The 22657-nt window shown below is 40.0% G+C and overlaps 1 long non-coding RNA gene across 2 annotated transcripts in view; it reads right to left on the bottom strand.

The window, feature by feature from the left end:
* The window catches only part of LOC138748309 (uncharacterized), a 46313-nt gene extending 24496 nt beyond the window's left edge, over nucleotides 1–21817 (bottom strand). The window contains exons 1-3 of one of the 2 annotated variants that reach the window (XR_011347931.1): nucleotides 21752–21812; nucleotides 7879–7988; nucleotides 6010–6095 (exon numbers count right to left, since the gene is read on the bottom strand). This is a non-coding gene — a long non-coding RNA (uncharacterized lncRNA). Of the gene's footprint in view, nucleotides 1–6009; nucleotides 6096–7878; nucleotides 7989–21751 lie in introns of both variants that reach the window. The other variant, XR_011347946.1, reaches the window with a different exon arrangement.
* Nucleotides 21818–22657: the final 840 nt, after the last annotated feature.

The raw sequence follows: 22657 nt of genomic DNA, 5'->3' as shown, positions 1-22657 counted from the left end.
TGAAGGATGGAGGTCCACAATCCAAGTCAGAATTGTGAACAGAAACAGAGAGCTTTGTACGCTTCGTAGCTATTCAGGCGACACCGAAAGCTGTGACTACGAAGGAAGTCGAGAGAGAATCCGAACGTGATCCAGAACTCATGGAAGTAAGAGAATGCATACAGAGTGGACAATGGGACAAGTGTACTCACAAGGCTTACATTCCCATTAGAGACGAACTTTGTTGCATCGGACAGTGTGTATTGAGAGGTTGCAGATTGGTGATTCCGCAAAGATTGAGACCGAAGATCGTATCCTTAGCGCATGAAGGACACCTAGGTATTGTTGATACCAAGCAAAACCTCAGGACCAAGGTATGGTGGCCAAGTTGTGATAAAGTCGCAGAGAGATTTGTTAAAACTTGTCACGGATGTCAAATCACAAGTAGGAGTAATCCACCAGAACCGATCCGGTATACGCAATTTCTGACAGGACCATGGATCGACGTAGCTGTTGATTTTCTTCAAGCTTCTTTCATCCTTGTCGCCAATGTCACATTTGTGGCCCGAAATGTGAAGTTAATAAAACATTAAACACAAGTTTATCAGGTAAACTTCTTAGTGTCTTTTTATTCTCCCGTTTTCCTTTGTTCTCTTGCTTGTGTTCTTATCTCTCTCTCATACCAAGTGACTTCCTGGTATATCTCATACATATTCATTATCATGACAACGATGACTGAAATTAAACAAGTGGAAAGGCCTCGAATGGATGAAGAAATAAGACAAGCCTCTGACATACCAGGTGACCGTCTTGGATATGAAATGTGGGCACCAGCAAATGAATCATATCAGAGATGTAACGAATATCCTACAAACATCAGAACTCAATATGCAGGTTGTGGGACCTGGAAGAAACCAGTTGCAATGCATTCTAAAGCAAATAGGTCTTATGTCAAATGGTATACAGTTTAAACCTATTACGTTCAATGTAGGAGTGACAAAACGCAGTAATATTCTGACTCCACATTTGCTGAAGACATTCAAAGGATTGGATATTATTACAGCCACCAGAATGACTGCATTCAAATGTTAATCTTTATTCTTAAAAGGTGTAAAGTACTCCTTGGCTGGTGTGCTGGTGGAGTACAAAGTCAGGATCAGATTTAAGTCCTCTGTCATTGATATCTGAAGTTGCAGAATTTGCAGAGTTTTGATTGGGGCTATTAAAGCATTCAGTTTTAGAAGTTGTTTTCTTGTTGCAATCTTTGTTTTTCGGCCAATAACATTATTTGACATATGTACTGTTAAGTCTACAATAAAGCTTGGAGTATGAGGTTATTTGCATCTTTGTACTGTTGCTCATTTGTAAAGCATCACCTGTTTGACTCGCTGAGGTTAATGGTCTGAAATGTAATTTTGAGTATATAAATTATTTTTTGAAAATATTCACTGTGTCCTTGTAAACTTATCAAATCAATGTTAGATTAAAGGATTACTTGGTAATTGTCAAATAAAAAAAACCCAATATTTTATGAACAACTTATGACCTTGTGGTGCAGCCATTTTCTATATCCGTCCTGAGGTGCAGCATTCATTCTTGGCTTCCTCTAATGTCAGGAGAATCACCATATCTCCTTTCCTTAAGATGTTCAATCTACTACAGAATTCATTTCAATTTAAACATCAACATAAAAGCAAACATCAGCAGCACAAATTTTTTAAGTGTGCAGTACTTTTTCTTTTAGAGATTCAGCCTGTCAGGTGCTTTGATAACACATGTGGGTCATCTCAGCACTGGTGCATGTGTCGGCTCTGTTGGTCCACTACTGGTGGTGTTTACTTTGATGCTTTGCAGGCTGGATCTTCTGCATTTGTCTATCCCTGCAGGGTCCCATGTTTTCAGCAGGCTCTTTTGATTCCTCCTCAGTATTTGACCATCCTCTGTTCTGACAGTGTAGGACCTTGGATTTACTTCCTCCAGAACTGTGGTCATCTTGCCCCAGGTTTTGGGGCTCTGGGCCCTACTCTGGGCCTCACTATGTCATGTTCTTGCTGACTTGTCTTGGTTTGAATTTTGTTTCCTTTGCAGAAACATTTTTTTTCCATCTGACAGCTTCAACATCTCTGTTCTTATTTGGGTCTGCAGAATAGGGAAGTGTGGCGTATAGTCTACATCTCAACAGCAGCTCAGGCCATGTTTAAGTAATGAAGCCGGTAACTCAACGAAGCTAAATAAGGATCTGTCCTACTTTCATGTGCTTCCTTGAACATCTATTTAACTGTGTGAACTCCGTTCTTTGTTTTACAGGCTGACTGGGGATGCAGAGGACTTGAAGTAACATTGGAAATCATACTCTTCTGCAAAGTTCTGGAATTCTCTACATCTGTAGCATGGTCCATTGTCACTGTAGACCAGTGTTTCTCAATTTTTTTCTTTCCACTCACATCCCACTTTAAGTAATCCCTATGCTATCAGTGCTCTGTGATCGATAAGAGATTGCTTAAGGTGGGATGTGAGTGGGAAGGGAAGGTTGAGAATCACTGTTCTAGAGCCAATTGTTACTGAAATATTTTGCTTGAGAAAAATTGTCATTGGCCCATTTTCTTTGGAGTTATGAAACCATGCACATTACGAGTCAATTAGGTTTTTCAAACCTTTTCTTTCCACCCATATACCACCTTAAGCAACCCCTTACTAATCACAGAGCACCAATGGCATATCAAATACTTAAAATGGTATGTGAATGGAAAGGAAAAGGTTGAGAGCCACTGCTGTAGACAATTTGAGGAATTCCATGTCTTGCAAAGATTAATTTCATATATTTATCCCTGCCCAATAAACAGGAGTTCTGGCCCTCTTCTTGCATTTCTCCATTCTATGGTGCCTCTTTTGGTCACCCTTTTCAGCATCTCCTGTCACAGTGATTGAGGAATGACAATTCTGCTCTACCTGAGTAGAAGCCCATTGACACACTCAGCTCAGCTCTGATGTTGTAGTATGGATGACATTCACCTCTGGGCCATCCTTCATTCAGATTCTTGATGGCCTTCTGTAGAACTATGTCCTTTTCTGTTTCAGCTATGATCTGCTTGGATTTAATGTCAGATACAGGAAGAGATTCAGTGGTCAGGTTCACGTGGAGATTCACATCAGTCTCTGTGGAACTCTCATTGTGTGCTTCAATCTGTGTCGTTTATAACACATCAGGTAACACAAAAAGTTTCCATGGTGTGTACACCAATTCAAAGTCATAAAATTGTAGCTTCATAATCAGTTTTTGGATTCTTGGCAATATTTCACTGAGATTTTTCTTGATTATTGCTATTAATGGCTTGTGGTCCGTCTCTGCCACTAATATTGATAGACCATATGCATAACTGTGGAATTTCTCAAGTCCTTAGACCAGACCTAGACATTCTTTCTTGATCTGTGCATATCAACATTCAGATGTTGTAATTGTCCTTTTATTTTAAAGTTAATTTATATTGTCATCATCCTTGATGCGCATGCTACTGGCCTCCAATCATCTCCCACTGCCTGAAGCAGTACAGCACTTAATCCATCTTTTGAAGTGTTTGTAGATATTTTTGTTCTTCTGGATGGATCAAAGAATGTCAAAAGCACCAATTCTGTCATTAGAATGATCTTCAGTCATTCCCATTCTTCCTGGTGGTTGGCTCTCCACTTGTATTCACATTTGTCCTGTAACAGCTTCTCGAGGTACATTATTTTGGGAGAAAGGCATGGAATGAATTTACTAATGAAATTGATCATTCCCACCACTCTCAATATGCATTTTCTGTCAGTGGGTCTGGGCATCTCTAGAATTACTTTCACCCTGCTCTACACCTGCCTCTGACAGTTCATCTCCCAGAAAGGTCATTTCCTTCACACCAAACTGACATTTTTCTCTGTTTAACTTTAATCCATACTTCTGGATGTGTTGTAGCACTTTGATAAGCCTCTCATTGTGTTGTTCTTGCGTGGCTCCCCATAGGATCATGTCATCTATGTACACATGTACCCCATTTATTCCTTCTATGATGTGCTCCATTGTCCTGTGGATACTTCCAGAGCTGAGGAAATTCCAAAAGGCATCCTCAGACAGGAGTATTGTCCAAATGGTGTATTAAATGTGCAGTATTTTATGTTATCTTCATGCAGTTTTATTTGCCAGAAGACCTAGGATGCATCCAATTTAGTAAAAAAACTTTGCACTGGACATCTAACTTGTGATTTCATCCCTGGTTGGAATCTGTTAATGTTCCCTCTTTATTTTGACATTCAAGTCTTTTGAATCCATGCACATACTTAGGTCACCATTCCTCTTGAAACACACACCATTGAATTCACCCAGTTTGTGGTCTCCTCCACTTTCTTTATGACCCAGACTACTGTCATTCAGTCAATTTCCTTCTTGAGCTTGTCTTTTAGTGGCCGTGGAACATCCTGTGTGTCCTCTATTATCTTACAGTTGAATAGTAGAACACCAAACCCCTTAATGATGTCTAGAAATTGATACAGTATTTCCTCTACGCTGTTCCGTGCATTGACGCTGTTAATGTGGTACACCCTCTTGACTAGGCTTACATTATCACATGCTTTGTTACCATTCATGTTCATCTGGGACTATTGTGAACTTGAGGTGGTGCTCTTTATCTTCACCTTTAGTCGACATGTACCTTTCGTGCCAATGCTCATTGTAGGCTTTGAGCTGTACAGGATTCGGAAGGATGCATGTCTTTACCTTCATTGTCCTGATGTTGTGCTCATAAATCAAATTGGCCTTTGCCCATGTGTCCAGCTTGAAAGGAATATGGGCTCCATTTAAATGTGATGATACCGTCCACTTGTACTGCTCAACTCGGTTCACGCTTGGCTGTTCAGTATCCGTTGGTTTGAAACCTTCCTGCACCACCATCCCCACAAAGAATGCATCACTGAGGGCAGCTCCTTCTCTTGTGTGCACACTTTCACTTCTGTTTTGTTTCCCTTTGGAAAAATATTGGTTTGCATAGTGATTCTGTCCTTTGCACTTGTTACAGTCTTTTCCATAGGCTGGGCATTGTTTTGCTGCACATTGAGGGCCACATGGTTTACAATTGAATGTATCTCTATCTTTTTGTTGTTTCCCATGTCTTGTTCACTGTTTATTTGTGCGTCCAGACACTGTAGCTACAGTTATGCTTTAGTTTTCACTGGCTTCTTCTCTCTCACTGAGAGACAGTGCTGCAGAGCTAATTCACTGGCATGGTATATTTTCACAGGTCTAGCTAAAGTAAGCTATGTCTCCCACAGCAACCTCTCTCTCATTTTCTATTCAATAATCTTGAATACTTGAACACAATTTGATAACAGATCATTTAATCTTGCAGCAATCCAAAATTGTATGTTCTCGCTTTTAGTTTCAAGTCCATTAAGAAAGTATCAAAGGTCTCTGCCTGCACAATAAACATGTACCTCTCAAACATTTAATTTTTCTTTGGTAAGCAGTGTTCATCAAGCATCTTGATAACCTTGTTGAACTTGCCCTGGTCATCTGCCTTGACAAAAACACGTGTATTGAAAACCTTTGGTGCTTGAGGTCCTACCACAGTAAGTAGCAGTACAATATTCTGTGCATCTGGTTTGCTATTGAGTCCAATAGCTTGCAGATACAGTATGAATCATTATTTTAACAATCACCACTCATAGTCAATGTTCCCAGTCCAAATCAGAGCATCAAGAATCTTCACACTCTCCATGTTTCCCGCTGATAAAGACTGATATACACTCCTGGTGGTTTCTTTTAAGTAATAAAGAAACTTGGAGTTTTTTTATATTAACAGCATTTTATTAACAACTCACAACCTCGTGGTGCAGCCATTTTCTATACCTAATCCGACGTACATAATTCATCTTTGACTCTCTCTAGTGGTCAGAAGTATCACTAGGATTCTATCACCACATGTATTACAGCAAGGAAGACACAGAACAATTGTGCAGAGTTACAGAGGTGAGTTTTACAGACCAAAGGCAACATGAACTTACTATTGTGAGGATCATTCATCAGTTGGATCACGACAGGAAAGGAACAGTCTTAGAATATGATGGTGCATGATCTCATACTTGTGAATCTGTTTGACAGGAGGCACAAAGAAAAGCACAGTCAAAAAGAGGGCAAAGGCATAATCTTTTACCAATAAAATATCCATTCAAGTGTCTCAAAATCAGGAAAATAAACTGTCATTGATGCTAGAGGTTCATTGTTTCTAGAAGAGAAAGTGACTGGGGTGGGGTAGGTCTTTTAATGACAACCACATTGATCTTCTAAGAGGACCTAATTGCTTCTGATTTACCTTGCTTTGGGAAGAGCCAATTTTGATATGAATTCCATGATTATATGTTCTAGCAAGACCTCTGGTGTGCTGCAAAGATCTGTGTAGGATTCATTGAATATCCAGGCAGCATCTATTTGAGTTGGCACATGCTGCTGCTGGTATAGTTCATTTTTACCCACAGCACTGAGGGACTGGAACGGAAGTCCATAAGGCAGAGTAGGGTCAGGACATTAAATATCTAACTCCATTTTCACACAAAATAAATGTTATCTGATAACTGAAATAAGAAGGGGAATCCAAGGATCACTGGTGGCACTGTTGGTGCAGTGGTTAATGCAACACCTTTACAGTGCCAGTGATCGGGGCTGAGGTTCAAATCCCGCGCTGTCTGTAAAGACTTTGTATGTTCTCCTTGTGTCTACGTGGATTTTCCAAGGGGCCCTGGTTTCATCCCACTGTACTGGGGGTGTAGGTTAATTGGGTGTAATTTGGGTGGCACAGACTCATTCACCAAAATGTGTTATTATTGTATTGCATGTCTAAATATTTTTAAATTTAAAAATGTGACTGGGGAGGGCCAAAACTTTCACTCAGGATAGTTAGGGCAGGGCTCCCAGTCTGAGCTTCTCGTCACATCCTTTCAAGGTTGAGCACAGAGCATCAGGATGTTTAATCTCTATCTGATTCATAACTGGCTCCATTTTAGTTACATTTCCTCCATCTACATTTAGAAAAGATCATTGAATCAATTGTGAAGACAATGGTTCTTATCCAGATCATAATTGTTCCAATCTGGGTTGTGATCGGAGAGTTTAGGAACATACCTGAACATTGATAATTATGGGAATGACTAACAAAGTTGTTTGTGATAAGTAGGAATACAAGATTTTCGGTGATTAGCTCGTGGAAACTATAAATCTGGATTTGGATTTGTGAGGAGTCAATGGTGGGAAGGACTCCTGAAGAGAATTGCTAGAATAAATAGCAAGTCATTGTGGCTAACAAGGATGCAAGAGAGTAGGAGATGATGGCATTGTCGGAGGTGATGGATTCACAGATACTCTGTCTCTGAAGGGAATCTTTGTTCTTTCTTACTCATCTTGATACTAACTCAGGAAGGAAAACATATTTTATATAATTTTTATACATGACAATAAATGAACCTTAACAGTCAGGAAGGCTAAGACATTCCAGGATTACTAATGAACCATTTGCATTTTTATTGAAGAATCCCTCTGACCAAGTCTGGAAAAGCATAGTTTATGGCTTAGGCCCTGGTGAACGCCATGCAGTCCCTCAGCCCGGCCTGCCATCTGATATGACATGGCTAGGTGACGCTGCCCTCAACCCCTTATCTGTACCAGTTCTCTATAGCTTGTAATTCCTCAATCTTTTAAAAGCTAATCTGGCCTCCACATCTCGCTGGGGCAGAGAACTATATGGATTCAATGTTGTCCATGGAAAAAAGACTGCAGCCTTATCCACCTATGAAAACATATGCAATTTGTATTTCAGTGTGTAGATACTTTTCTGGTTGAAAATGTTGGATAAAGGGTCCAGATCTGAAATGTTCACTGACCATTTCTATTGATGGATAATGCCTGACTTGCTGAGTTTCATCCGTCTGGTCAAGATTCCGATATCTGTAGCTTTTGTATTTCCCTAGAATTAAATGGCTTGTTTTTCTGGCTGGAAATGAAAATCAATGACAGAATTAATTGGCAGCAGATGCTGGAAATCTGAAATAAAAAAAAAATAGAGAAAGATGAAAGTCTTAAGAGTGTGAGAGCTGAAAGTGGAGTTGACCAAAAGGGGCTTCGAATCTGCTCCGTCATCCAATAAAAAGCAGCTGCTATGCATGTTGATCTGAACTCCACATTCTGCCTGATTATCCCTCCTATTATCTATGATTGCCATGTGGTCAAGAAGGCAATCTGTCTCAGCTTGAATATTCTTAACAGTTCAACATCCACAGAAAACACATCAGGAAGCCTTCAAGCTAATGAACAAAGGGAGAATATTCATTTTTAGTAGGAAATGTATTTCTGCAATCCACCTTTTATTACTAGCACGTACTATTAATCAGGGAGTTCATAAATCTAGACAGAAATGGGAAGCAGATTTAAACATTACAATTGATGAGAAAAGATGGGCAGATCTTTTTCATGATTGTATGACAAATATAAATGTTAGGTATAGATTAGTTCAATATAATTATTTACATCATAATGGATAATGAAGAAGATTTTCAAAAAGTGCAGAGGGATTTGGACTGCTTTGAAGGGTGGGCTGAAAGGTGGCAGATGGAGTTTAATACTGAGAAGTGTGAAGAGCTTCATTTTGGTAGGAATAATCATAACAGGACATGCATGGTAAATGGGAGGGCATTGAGGAATGCAGTGGAGCAGAAATATCTAGGAATAACAGTGCATTGTTCTTTGAAGGTAGAAAGTCATGTGGATAGAGTGGTGGAGAAGGCTTTTAGTATGCTGGCCTTTATAAATCAATGCTTAGAATACAGGAGTTGGGAAGTGATGTTGAGACTGTTCAAGGCATTGGTGAGGCCCAATTTAGAATACTGAGTGCAGTACTGGTCTCCAAATTATAGGAAGGATATCAACAAAGTAGAGAGAAGGCAGAGAAGATTTGCAAAAATGTTACCTGGGTTTCAGCACCTAGACTGAGCAAATTAGGTCTTTATTCTTTGGAGTATTGAAGGTGGAGAGGGGGATTTGATAGAGGTATTTAAGATTATGAGAGGGATAGAGAGATGATGTGGATAGGCTTTTTTCCATTGAGAGAAGGAGATTGAAACAAGAGGTCATGAGTTAAGAGTTAAGGGGCAAAAGTTTAGAAGTAACATGAGGGGAAACTTCTTTACTCAGAGAGTGGTGGCTGTGTAGAATGAGCTTTTGGGTGTAGTAGTGGCAGCAAAGTCAATTTTGTCATTTAATGAAAAATTGGATAGGTATATGGATGGGAGGGGAATGGAAATGGAAGGTTATGGGCAGGGTACAGGTAGGTGGGACTGGAGGAGAGTTAGGAGTGGATGAGAATGGCCAAAATGGTCTGCTTCTGTGCTGTAATTGTTATATTTAATGCCACAAAAATTGCACAAAATGTAATCGGATTTATCAGATAAATATTTCAGATGTGACGAAGAAATAGGAACTTTTTTTTTAATACTCATTCATATTCTAAAGTTAGAACCTTCTGGATGGATTTGGAAAAGTTTTTAGAACAGATTACTGGGATTGTATTTCCACAAAATGCAGATTTATTTTTGTTGGGGAACATGGAAGGAACAAGACCTGAATTAAAATTAAAATTTTATCAAATGAAAATTATTAAACTAGGGGGGACATGGCATGATGGCGTAGAAAGAAGATGTGTAATTCCACCTCTCCCCAGTTGGACTAATTAATGCCTGATTTTTAAAAAATTGGAAAGTTTTAAAAAGTGTTTTTAAAGGTGTCTGAAGACTGAAGGAAGAAATTGACTACTAATATGAAGAAACTGAAGGCTCAATTAGAGAAGAAACTACCATACAAGAGTGCTGAAGAATTGAGGCCTACTCACCAAGTTGAAACGATGGAGTCGACGGATCCAGCTCCCAAGGCTCAACGAACTCCAGGTCAGATTAGTATGATGCCGATGCCTACCTTGTGGTCACAAAATGGCATTGGCACTGTTGTCTGCTCAGCCAACTCTAATACACGCACCCATGATGCCGGATGCGCAGGAGAAGTGGCTAAGCAGCATCTCCCGACTACACCGCATGACCCCGCAATTGTGCCTGGTGGCCCTGAAATGTGCGGAGGCCCATCAGAAGACGCGCCTGTGCGATCGATGGCGCTGACTAGCATGTGAGGTGCATTGCGGGTTTGTGACTTGTTAGACAGGGTCTGGATTGTGGGGGAGACCAGCCAACAACAGGCTGAGGAACTCGGCCCTGCATCGGTGGGGGTCCAGACCCGCAGCAGAGCGACCTGGCCGATGACAAGTGCAAGTGAAGAGGGGGAGGGAATTCCTGCCTTGTCAGAATGGAAACAGGAAGAACTTGCTTCAGAACTTACAGCTTAAGAAGGGTGGCCTCAAGGAGGAATGGGGGAACCTGGCTTAGAAGCAGTTTTTTACAATTTTGGAAGGGATTGCTCATCAAATAGACAATATGTCAACTCAGATGTCTTCTCAAATGGATCAAGGTTTTATGGATATGAAAGTTGAAATGAACAGTATTTGTGAAGAAGTGTCATCTGTAAAGAAAGTTATGACTGTTATTGTTAAAGCTGATGTTAATAGATGTCTGAAAGTGGTGGATTCAGTGCAAGATAATTTCAAAAAGATTGAAGGGGCATTCCATGATTGTAAGACCAGGTGGAATGGAATAGAGAGAAAATAGTAAAAGTGGAAGATTCTTTTGTAGGATGGGAGATTAAAAAGAGACAATTGTTGAAGAAGATTGACTCTGGAAAATCAAGGGCATCAGAATAATGTGAAAATAGTAGGACTCTCAGAAGGCATTGAAGGTTCAGATCCAGTGAATTTTTTTTTTAAAGTTGATGCCAGATGTATTGGGGGTTGAATTTTTCCCAGATGGACTGGAACTGGATAGAGCACATAGAGCATTGAGGAAGAAACCTTATGCAGGTCAACCACCTCAAGCAGTTTTACTTCGTTGTCTGAGATACCATGTGAGAGATGATTTTAAGAGTTGCTGTTCAGAAGCTCAGCGAAATCAAACTCCAATGATGGTTCAAGGCAATAGAGTTTTTTTTCTATGCTGATTTGAGTCAGGAGATTATTAAGAAGCGTAAGGAATTTAATTCAGCAAAAGATGTGTGTGGAGAAAGGGGTACAAGTTTACTTTTCAGTACCCTGCCGTGTTGAAAGTTTTTTATGGGAACTATCAATCTCAGTTTTTTGAGAATGAACATGATGGATTAATATTTGCTCATTCTTTACCAGATGTGCGGGGAGCTGATTGACCATTGTCACCTAAGAGGAGGATATCTGATAAAAGAAATGGGAATGGGAATGGAAACAAGGGTGAAATGTCAAGGAGCCTGATTGATATTGAAGATCCAGAATAATCTTTAGGATTGGAATCATTGGGAATATGATTGAGATGGATAATTGTTGAAAAGTTCGACGGTGGGGGGGAGATCGATGACTCTGAAGCTTTCAAAAATCATCTGCCACCAGTGGGTTGTTTTTTTACCACACCCAGTTAATTGGGGAATTACTACATTGGTTGTAGTTTTGGGGAGTGTTTTTTTCTGTGTGATTTTTATATATTGAAGGGGTTTTTTTGTATTTTATTTTAGAGTAGTTTTTTTAATTATTTGAGCAAGGGAAGCTTTTTTTGTTATATATATGTGAATGGTGAAATTAACAGAAACTTTTTTAGTACAAAATGTCTAATTTTTACGACTTTTAATGTAGAGGGATTGAATAATTCAATTAAGCGTAAATGTGTGTTGGCTTATATTAAAAAGATGAAGGTTGATAATTGCTTTCTTGCAAGAAACACATTTAACTGTAAAAGAACATTTAAAATTGAAGAGAGATTGGGTAGGACATGTAATTGCTTCTTCTTTTAAATCTAAAGCACGAGGAGTGGAGATTTTGGTTCATAAGAAAATACAGTTTGAATTGAAATCATTTTTTGAGACAGCAGGTCGAGTTTTCATGGTGAATTGTAAGATTTATGCAGAATCGGGGACTTTGTAAAATGTCTATGCACCTAATGTAGATGATGAACAATTTATATCTGAAGCTTTTCTGACATTAAATCAGGCTAAGGAAGATATTTCAGTTGGAGGAGATTTTAATTCTGTTTTAGACTCATTATTGGACAAATTTCCAAAAAATGTAAAGAAATCGAAGATGGCTGCGCAAATGGTGTCTTTGATGAAAGATCTGAATTTAGTTGAGATTTGGAGGAGATTAAATCCAACAGAGAATTTTTTTTGTTTGTTTTATTCATCTAGACATGATTCATTCTCTAGAATAGATTTGTTTTTGGTATCTACTCATCTTCAAACTCAAATTAATCAGGCTGAGTATAAGAATAGGGTTGTATCTGATCATTCTGTTACTTAAATCATGTGCTGGATCTGAAGTTTGCCAGTCAACTTATCGTTGGAGATTTCATGCTATTGTTTTATTGAGGTAGTATATTTATTAATATAGTTTTATTAAGGAAAAATTGCTTCTTTTTAAAATATAAATACAAAATCTGTTTGGAGTAATTTTATTTTATGGGATGCTTTGAAAGGATATTTATGAGACCAAATTATTAGTTATTCAGCAAAGGATAAAAAAGGAAGTATTTAGCAGAAAGTCTGACATTGGAGAAACAGATAAATGAGTTGGAAAAAGAGTTTCAGAAAGTGTACAAAAGATAAAAAGGCAACACTAACTAAGTTGAAATTACATTATAATACATTGAAAACTTATCAATATGAGTGTTTAATTCAGAGATCTAAGCAGTGTTATTATGAATTAGGTGATAGAGCTAAGTCATTACAGGGTTCTAAACAGAGCAGGCTTCAAGAACTATTAATGCTGTGAAAAGGAATTCAACAGTTACCTATAAACCTCAGGAAATTAATGATCAATTTTGTTCATTTTATTAAAAATTATTGCTTTAGAGTCAGCGTACAAGGATGGAGATTGAAAACTTTGCTGAACGGTGCACCAACAACAACCAATGTCACCAAAACCCAGGAGCTGATTGTTGACTTCAGGAAGGCAAAGCCAGAGGTTTACAATCCAATGATCATTGGGAGATTAGAGCTGGAAAGGGTGACCACATTCAAGTTCTTGGGAGTCACTATCTCGGATGATCTTTCGTAGACCAAACACACCAATGGCATCGTGAAGAAAGCACATCAGTGCTTCTACTTCCTTTAGAGTTTGCGGAGGTTTGGTATGACACGAGAAACCCTGGCAAATTTCTACAGATATGTGGTGGAATATGTGCTGACCGGCTGCATCACAGTGTAGTATAGGAACACCAATACCCCTGAGCATAAAGCCCTGCAAATGGTAGTGGACACAACCCAGGACATCACAGACAAAACTCTCCCACTATTGAGAACATCTCCAGGGAACACTGCCATCAGAGAGCAGCAGCATCAAGTATCCACATCACCCAGCACATGCTCTGTTCCCGCTGCTGCCATCAGGAAAGAGGTATAGGTTCCATAAGACAACGGCATCAGGTTCAGGAACAGCTGCTACCCCTCCATCATCAGACTCCTCAACAACTAACTGAATCAGGGACTCATTTAAGGACTCTTACTTGTGCACTTTATTGATTTTTAAAATTTTCTTTGCATTGCACATTTGGTTTGTTTATATTCATTATCCATTTACATTCCTTTGTTTCCATGTATAGTGTGTGCAGTTTTATTTGCACTACCAATAAGTGGTAATTCTGCCTTGCCCTCAAAGAAAAGAATCTCAGGGTTGTATGTTATGCCATGTATGTACTCTGACAATAATAAGACAATGATAATTTTAGCCCATCATGTATTAGATTCTCAGACAATTTGTTGGTTCATGACACAATATTGAAAAATCATTAATTATATTTCTTCCTAAACACACTTTAACATTCTGAACATCAACATCTTTGTGAAAGACACTAAATGTTCATTGTTTATTTAGTGAGCTGCCAAGTAAAGAGAATTATCTCAAATGAAGATGGTTGCAGGTCACAGACCAATTGAAAGGTACCAGAAGAGAGGTATTGGCAGGTTTGGAGTGTGATTAAAGTGGAAAAGTCCTCAGAGCCCAATGAGGTGCATCCCTGCACCCTGAGGGAAGCCAAGGAAAAAATTGTGGAGGTCGTGGCCTTGGTATTTACATCATCATCACCTTGAGTGAAGTTCAGAAGACTGAAGGACAGCTAATGCTGTGCCGTTGTTTAAAAAGCAAGAACAAGCCAAGGAACATACTTACTCTTTGAGGATATAATGAGCGCAGTGGATAGAGTAGAACAGGTCAATGTTGTATATTTAGATTTCCAGAAGACATTTAGTAAAGTGACACATAAAAAAAATCCATAATGATGCAAGGAGTTGGAGGTGAAATAGTAGAATTGATAGAGAATTGTTTAAGCAATAGATAGATGGGTTAAGTGGGTGCTTCAGTGGTTGACAGTGGTGAGTGGAGTGCCACAGAGATTGGTGCTGGGCACGCAACTGTTCACGATATGCATTAATGATTTGGAAGAGGAGACAGTGCATGGCATATCATAGTTTGCCGAATTTGAAGCTGTGCAGAGGATGTGGAGAGTCTCCAGAGAGGTTAAGATAGTTTGAATGAGTGGACCCAGGACTGGAAGATGAAAGCTGCTAAATGGAAGCTGATGCATTTTGGAAGGAAAATGGTTGATCAGATTATTGTTTTTATGGTGAAAGGCTGCAGTGTACTATTGTGCAGTGAGTGCTTGCACACAGATCGCAAAAGGTTGGCTTGCAGGTACAACAGGTTATCCAGAATGCAAATAAATTGTTGACCTTCATTGATAGAGGCATTAAACTTAAGAGCAGGGAGGTTCTACTGCAACTGTACAGAGAACTGGCAAGTTCATCCCTGGAGTGCGATGCACAGACCTGGTCTTATTTGGAAAAGGATATACAGGCAGAGGAGGTTCATTAGGTTGATTCTGGAAATGAAACCATTAGCCTGGGTGGAAAGATGGAGTCACCTGGGACTTGCATTAAAAAAGGGTTCAGGCCCAAATTGTCTGTAATACATCTTTACCTCCTATGGACTCTGAGAGGCCTGCAAAGTTCCTCCAGTATTTATGTGTTTTTACTTCCCTGCTAGGTGAGCCCGAAACTAGGAGATTCGTTTCAAGATACAGGGGAGTAGATTTAGAACAGAGATAGGAGAAATTGCTTTCCCCAGAGAGTTGTAAATTAATGGGTTATGTAGAAAAGGCAGGTAGGTGAAGTCTATGGCCAGATCATCTTACTGAATGGCAAAGAAGGCTTGACAGGCCAGATGGTCTGCACCTGCTCCTATTTCTTATGCTCCATTGAAATATTTATTGCCATCTCTCCTGCGCAAAGTAATCTTTGCTTTTGAGGCAACTGATTAGTGCTGCAAGAGTGCTATCACTGTAGTATTAATATTTCAGTTAAATGTTAAACAGTTTAAATTAACAGTTTCTAAAGGCTTTTGTGGAGAAAGATAAATAACATGTATGAAGAAATTACAAAAAAAATCCATGCAACAATTCTACAATGGCCTTGCTTGTGAATACTTTATTCTCCTAAAGGCTCTCCCCAACACAACATGCAGCTTTGTCTCACGTCCTATTATGTCCAGCCCTAAAACAGCTCATTGCTTACAGTGAAATAGGCTGTAGCAAGAGCTTTAAAAACATAATCACTATGTGAGCCACCATGAAGAAGGTCAATGGAACAAGTTTATAAATGCTTAAAAATTTGTTAATAATAAATACTATGATATTCTTAATGATAAATGTTCCAGGTTAAGTTCTTTGCAAACTTTCCACTAACTTAAACTGTTTCCTTTTAAAATGGAATCATATACAAGGTTCTTGTATTTTGGTTAGAACATAGCAATCTTGCAAAATCTGAAAATTACCAGGAAACATGGATTCCCTTCAACTGTGGTTGATGAGGCTTTGTTCTCCTGGCGATGAATGCAGAAGTTAGGTTACCCGAACTTGCACACTTATCCCTACTTCCTCCAAAAATAGAGAAGGAGTTCCCCTTATTCTCACTTTTCATCTTTCCAGCCTTTGTATCCGTTCCATCAGCCTTCATCATTTCTAGTAGCAGCAATGGGATTCCCACATCTAACCACATCTTCCCTTCTACAGAAATCATTCCTTCTGAGTCCCCCATACATTTACCCCTCACCTGCCATCCCTCCCTGAGCGCAGCATTGCCCCTGCAGCTGCGAGAGGTAAAACACGAATGGTTACACCTCCTTCAAAACCACAATCCAGGGATCTCAGCAACCCTTTCAGGTGAGGCACCTACTCCAACCTTGCCTAGTGCCTTCTGTACTCCCAATGTCATTAAGTCTAAGTACAGGCACCCAATTTTTGCAGAGGACAATGGCCATCCTGAACTCCAGCTTGAATGCCATTTTAACTCCCCTTCCCAGACCCACGCAAACCTGGCCTGCTCACAGCTTCCTTCACTGCTGAGTGAGATCCAACACAAACTAAAGGGAAAATGCCTCATTCTGCCTCTGTAGCCTGTGACCTAATCAGACAAACATTGTATTTTCCAATTTTGGGTACCATTCAACTGCATTCTCATCATCCAATCAGATACAGAAAGAAGGGTTAAAATTAGTTTGATAATCAGATAGACACTTGAGGAACAAGTGTGAATACTTTATTCTCCTAAAGGCTCTCCCCAACACAGCATGCAGCTTTGTCTCACATCCTATTTTGCAGGAAAACTGTGGAGAATATGGCTAATTAAATTATCTATGGATATCCAGTGTGGACCTGATGTTCCAAAATGTCTCCTCCTGTGTCAAACAATTCAAACATTCTATGACTCCACATGTGATGTCTAGGATTCTAACACAAGGTTCTGATGTTCCAATTATAGCTGCATACCACCCAGCAGCAAGGAGTGACGCAGCCTGGTCAAAACAGCTGGCGGCTATTCTGTGTGTTTGTTCGTGACACCAATAGAGATCACATTGATTTACTACTTTTGCAAGATATTTTAAAACTTTATTGAGGAACGTACAAGAAGCTCCAAGGCAATAGATGTTGCTCTCATTTGATAAGAACCAATTACATGGATCAGAATCAAAATGTTTAGTCATGAACAAGTCCTGAAATTCATTATTTTGGGGTAGCATCACAGTTCAAACATTCACATAAACCACCTTACAACAATAAATAAAAATAGTGCATGAAAAGTCAACATAAGGCAGCATCTTTGGTTCATTGATTATTCAGGAATCTGATGGCAGCGGGGACGAAGCTGTACTTGTGCCACTGAGTGCTCATCTTTTGGCTCCCCGATGGTAGCAGAGTACTGAGCCCTTGATGAGTTCTGGGACATGTTCCCCTGATTTCCTTCTGAATTTCACAATCATCTCCTTGGTTTTGCTAATGTTGAGTGCAAGGTAGCTGTCATTACCCTCCTGTATGCTTCCTCATTGCCATTTGTGACTCTGCCATAAACTGTGGTGCCATTGCCATTAGCATTGGAATTGTGCCTGGTCACACAGTCATGGGTGCATAATGAGTAGAGCAGTGGGCTAAGCACACATCATTGGGGTGCGCCCTGTGTTGATAATCAGTGAGGAGGAAATGTTAACCATATAACCACTTACAGCACAGAACAGGCCAGTTCAACCCTACTAGTCCTCCTAGTCCCACTGACCAGCACCTGGTCCATACCCCTCCAGTCCTCTCCTCTCCATGTAACTATCCAGTCTTTCCTTAAATGTAACCAATGATCCCACCTCAACCACGTCTGCTGGAAGCTCATTCCACATCCTTACCACCCTTTGCGTAAAGAAATTTCCCCTCATGTTCCCCTTATAATTTTCCCCCTTCAATCTTAAACCATGCCCTCTAGTTTGAATCTCCCCCACTCTTAATTGAAAAAGCCTATCCACATTTACTCTGTCTGTCCCTTTTAAAATCTTAAACACCTCTATCAAGTCCCCCCTCAATCTTCTACGCTCCAGAGAAAAAAGCCCTAGTCTGCACAACCTTTCCCTGTAACTCAAACCTTGAAATCCTGTCAACATTCTCATGAACCTTCTCTGCACTCTCTCTATTTTGTTTATATCTTTCCTATAATTTGGTGACCAAAACAGTACACAGTACTCCAAATTAGGCCTCACCAATGCCTTGTACAATTTCATCATAACCTCCCTACTCTTGAATTCAATACTCCGATTTATGAAGGCCAACATTCCAAATGCCTTCTTCACCACACCATCTACCTGAGTATCAGCCTTGAGGGTACTATTTACCATCACTCCTAAATCCCTTTGTTGCTCTGCACATCTTAATAGCCTACCATTTAATGCATATGACCTATTTAGATTTGCCTTTCCAAAATGTAACACCTCACACTTATCTGTATTAAATTCCATCAGCCATTTCTCAGCCCACACCTCCAGCCTTCCTAAATCACCTTTTAATGTACAGTAATACTCCTCACTGTCCACAATACCACCAATCTTTGTATCATCCGCAAACTTGCTTATCCAATTCTCCACCCCTACTTCCAGATCGTTAATATATATAACAAACAATAGTGGACCCAGGACCGATCCCCTTAGAAACTCCACTAGTCACCAGCCTCCAATTGGACAAACAATTTTCTACCACTACTCTCTGACACCTCCCATCCAACCATTGCTGAATCCATTTCACTACCTCCTTATTTATACCTAACGCCTCCACTTTTTTTCCTAACCTCCCGTGGGAAACTTTGTCAAAAGCTTTACTAAAGTCTAAATAGACAACATCCACAGCTTTCCCTTCATCAACCTTTTTTGTAACCCCCTCGAAGAACTCAATCAGGTTTTTCAAGCATGATCTACCCCTGACAAAACCATGCTGATTACTCCCTATCAATCCCTGTACCTCCAAATATTTGTAAATACCATCCCTCAGAACACTTTCCATCAACTTGCCCACCACAGATGTCAGACTCACAGGCCTATAATTCCCAGGTTTACATTTTAACCCTTTCTTAAACAGCGGAACCACATGTGCCACCCTCCAATCCTTTGGCACTACCCCCGTGGCCAGTGACATCCTAAATATCTCTGTTAATGGCCCCACTATCTGCCCACAAGCCTCCCTGAGTGTCCTTGGGAATATTTTATCCGGTCCCGGAGATTTATCCACCTTTATCTTTTTCAACACAGCCATCACTACCTCCTCGGTTATCCTTATATGTTTCATGACCTCCCCACTATTTTTCTTTACTTCAACTGGTTCAATATTTTTTTTCTCTAGTGAATACCGAGGGAAAGAAATCATTCAAAATTTCCCCCATTTCCTCTGACTTCTCACTCAGCCTACCCTCGCTATCTACAAGGGGTCCAATTTTATCCCTCACTAATCTTTTACTTTTAATGTACCTATAGAAACCCTTTGGATTTATTTTTACTCTGTCTGCCAAAGCCTCTTCATGCCTTTTTTTGGCCTTTCTAATTTCTTTCTTAAGATTCCTTCTACACTCCTTGTTGTCCTCCTTCAAATTCTCAGCTCCCTGCTCTTTACACCTCTTGTACACATCCCTTTTTCTCCTAACCAAATTTCCAATATTCCTCGAAAACCAAGCCTCCCTATGACTTCCAGCCTTTCCTTTGATCCCCACTGGGACATATCTACTCTGTACCCTGTGGTCATCCAATGAGAAAATTAAGGATCCAGTAACAGAGGGAGGTTACAGAGGTCCAGTGTTTGCAGCTTCTTGACCAGCTTTGAGGGAAGGCCGAGTTGCAGTCTATGCTGAATGTATGAATTGCTGTTTTCGAGGTGATCCGGATCAGAGTGGAGAGCCAGCGATATTGCATCTGCTATGGAGCGATTGTGACGATAGGGGAATTGCAGCGAGTCCAGATCTTTTCTTAGGTACGTTTTAATTGTGGACATGACCAGCCTCTCAAAACATTTAATCACAGTAGAAGTTAGCGCTACTGGGCAATAGTCAATAAGCAGCTCACACTTCTGTTCTTAGGCACCGGGTTAGTCAAACAATACACAATAAAACAGAATTATGAATGCGGAGAGGAAACAGTGCTATCCAAAGTTTGTTTTCCGAATCCTCGCTGTCAGACATTGCCCAAGCACCAAACTCTGTGAAGCATTAAACCACGAAAACAGCAGCAAAGATCCATCCATTTTCAATGCCACCTTTACTAATGAAGCATGGACAACTTTAAATGGCTTTAAAATTCATCCTCAATTTCCTTGGCAACAGGCAGTCCATCCAATGTGAATTCAACAGGACACATATAATTTTGGAAATTTAACCCATGGATTGTTTTGTTTAAACTTAATTGAAATAATTTAACTTTAACTGATGAAGTTAATTGCTTCTGTCTCAGAATTAATGTATCTATTTATCTCATCCCCAAGATTCAAGGTTCAAAATTCTGTTTATTATTATGTAGAGAAAAGAATATTTCCTTTGTTTGCCCTGTAAAGGCACAGAAAGAATTGTGATTAATTCAGTGCCACTCTCAAGATGAGAAAGAGAAGCAAAAGAGCATCTCTTCAAAGATAAGAGAGTCCATGAATCTTTCTGCTTCCTCCAGTATCACTTCCCCCAATGTCCCTGTAACTGCACAGTTTCCTACCCTGTCTCAGCAGTGAGCCAGAGTTTGGGCAGGCAACTCAGCAGTAGGGTCCCGTAGATGAGCTTTGAAAGGCTGTGGGCCTGCTCATTACTTTCTTGGACAGATCCATGCCAGTGGTAGCTCTGCTGTTGCAGCCAGCTACTGTAGAATCACCATCATAAATGCTATCTCAAAATTTCTGACATTCAGTTTTCAGCCCAAATGCTAATGTATTGCAAAGACCTATACATCATGCAGTGAATATTAACTCCTCTTGGCTCGGTTTCCGAATTCAACTTCACGCAGAAGATTTGAACCAGGAAATTGCTACATAATGGCGATAACACGATCCTCTTCACATCTGATTCAACACCATTAAATATATTTCATCTATAAATTGTTGGCAGTAATATCCAAGTTTTCACTGCCTTGCTGAGTTAGAGTTCAATATCAGAGCACTTGTCTGCAAGCTCTGGTGCATTGCAGGCAGCAACTTTCAAAGTTTTATGCTGAACAAATAGACTGGAGTTCCTGCTGATGGCAACCACCAGGAATTGCTCCATCATTACTTCCAGAAAATTCTGAATTTTGATGTGGGTCTTCCATGACTACAGCACATTCTACAGGCTCACATGATGACAAAAGGTCTGTTTGCACTAGGATAACTAAACATTTAGTTATTTTTTTTTGATACTTATTCAAATACAACAAGCAAATACTTTGGTGCATATGTACATTGTACAATATATGTGACAATAGACTCATCATTAAACTATGCAATAGCATTATCTATATCCCTCCTGCTGCACCCTGGTCCTCTCTTTGATGGATCAACTCTACAGCTCCCTGAACCTGATTCCCACTTTAGAAAGTGTAGCCCAACTGACTTTCTCTGATGGCAACAATGCAAAAGTCCATGGTGTTATAAATAGCTTGGAGACTATTCAATAGCAAATGATAGTTTGGGTCATGTGCATTATCCATTTTTGTTGTCATTTCCTCTGAACAGCATTGCTATAACATGCTTTTTCAGGCACAGTACAACTTTTTGTCCAATACTTCTAAATTAGATGTACAGCAGTATTTGAACTATTAAAATACCAGAGTGGTGACCCACTTACCAGCAAGCCAACTGGCTCTCAATATGACAGACATGCTGGGGAAAAATGTGAGAAATTGACCTGCATGCAACACAGGTTTTTATCTGGGCTGATGATATCACTTCCTGTCCATGTGACAGAAGCAGTGATGTATATAAGCCCAGTATTCAAGTCTTACACAAAACTCCACTGTGTGTGTATTGACTTTCCTGTGTATACATCAACTCAACAATGTGTACACTGGTGTCTATAGTAGCTCAGTATAGAATACATTGGTGACCCTGATGGATCAAATGATATTTGGACCCCAACATTGATTTTTTTTTTTGATGCACATTGTGGCCCTGAAACTGCCAATGCTTTTGACTTCACAGCCACGTGTATGGTTTGACCAAGCAGAAGCCCAATTCCAGTTAAGGCAGATAACATCTGATTCCAGATGGTACTACTTTGTAGTCAGTGCCTGGATCAAGAGAAGGGAATGCTGAGTTTCTGATTTTCTGAAGCAGCCTCTGGAGGAGAGCAAGTATATGATACTCAAGAGTCTGCTCATTGATACCTTTGGCCTTTCACGATAAGAGCGAGTGGTCTGTTTACTTCACTTGGATGGCTTGGGAGACAGGACCCCTTCCATGCTCATGAATGAAATGCTGGCACTAGGGGAAGGGCATAGGCCCTGCCTCATGTTTGAGCAGGCTTTCTTGGACCAATTGCCAGAGGATATCCACATGTTGCTGGCTGATGAGGATTTCAGTGACCCACAGAGAGTTGTGGCCCGTGCTGACATTCTATGATGGGCAAAACAATAAGTGTGACAGCTGTAGGACAGATCAAGGTCTAGATTTTGCTCTCTTAGCAGTCTATTATCTGGAATACCACACACAAGTCTGTCTTTTATCAGCAAGTCGGTCAGTCCACCAAATTCGC

The sequence above is a fragment of the Narcine bancroftii genome, chromosome 1 (genome assembly GCF_036971445.1).
Source record: "Narcine bancroftii isolate sNarBan1 chromosome 1, sNarBan1.hap1, whole genome shotgun sequence".
NCBI lineage: Eukaryota > Metazoa > Chordata > Chondrichthyes > Torpediniformes > Narcinidae > Narcine > Narcine bancroftii.
The sequence above is the reverse complement of the archived record's forward strand: the minus strand, read 5'-3'. Positions and strand labels throughout refer to the sequence as shown.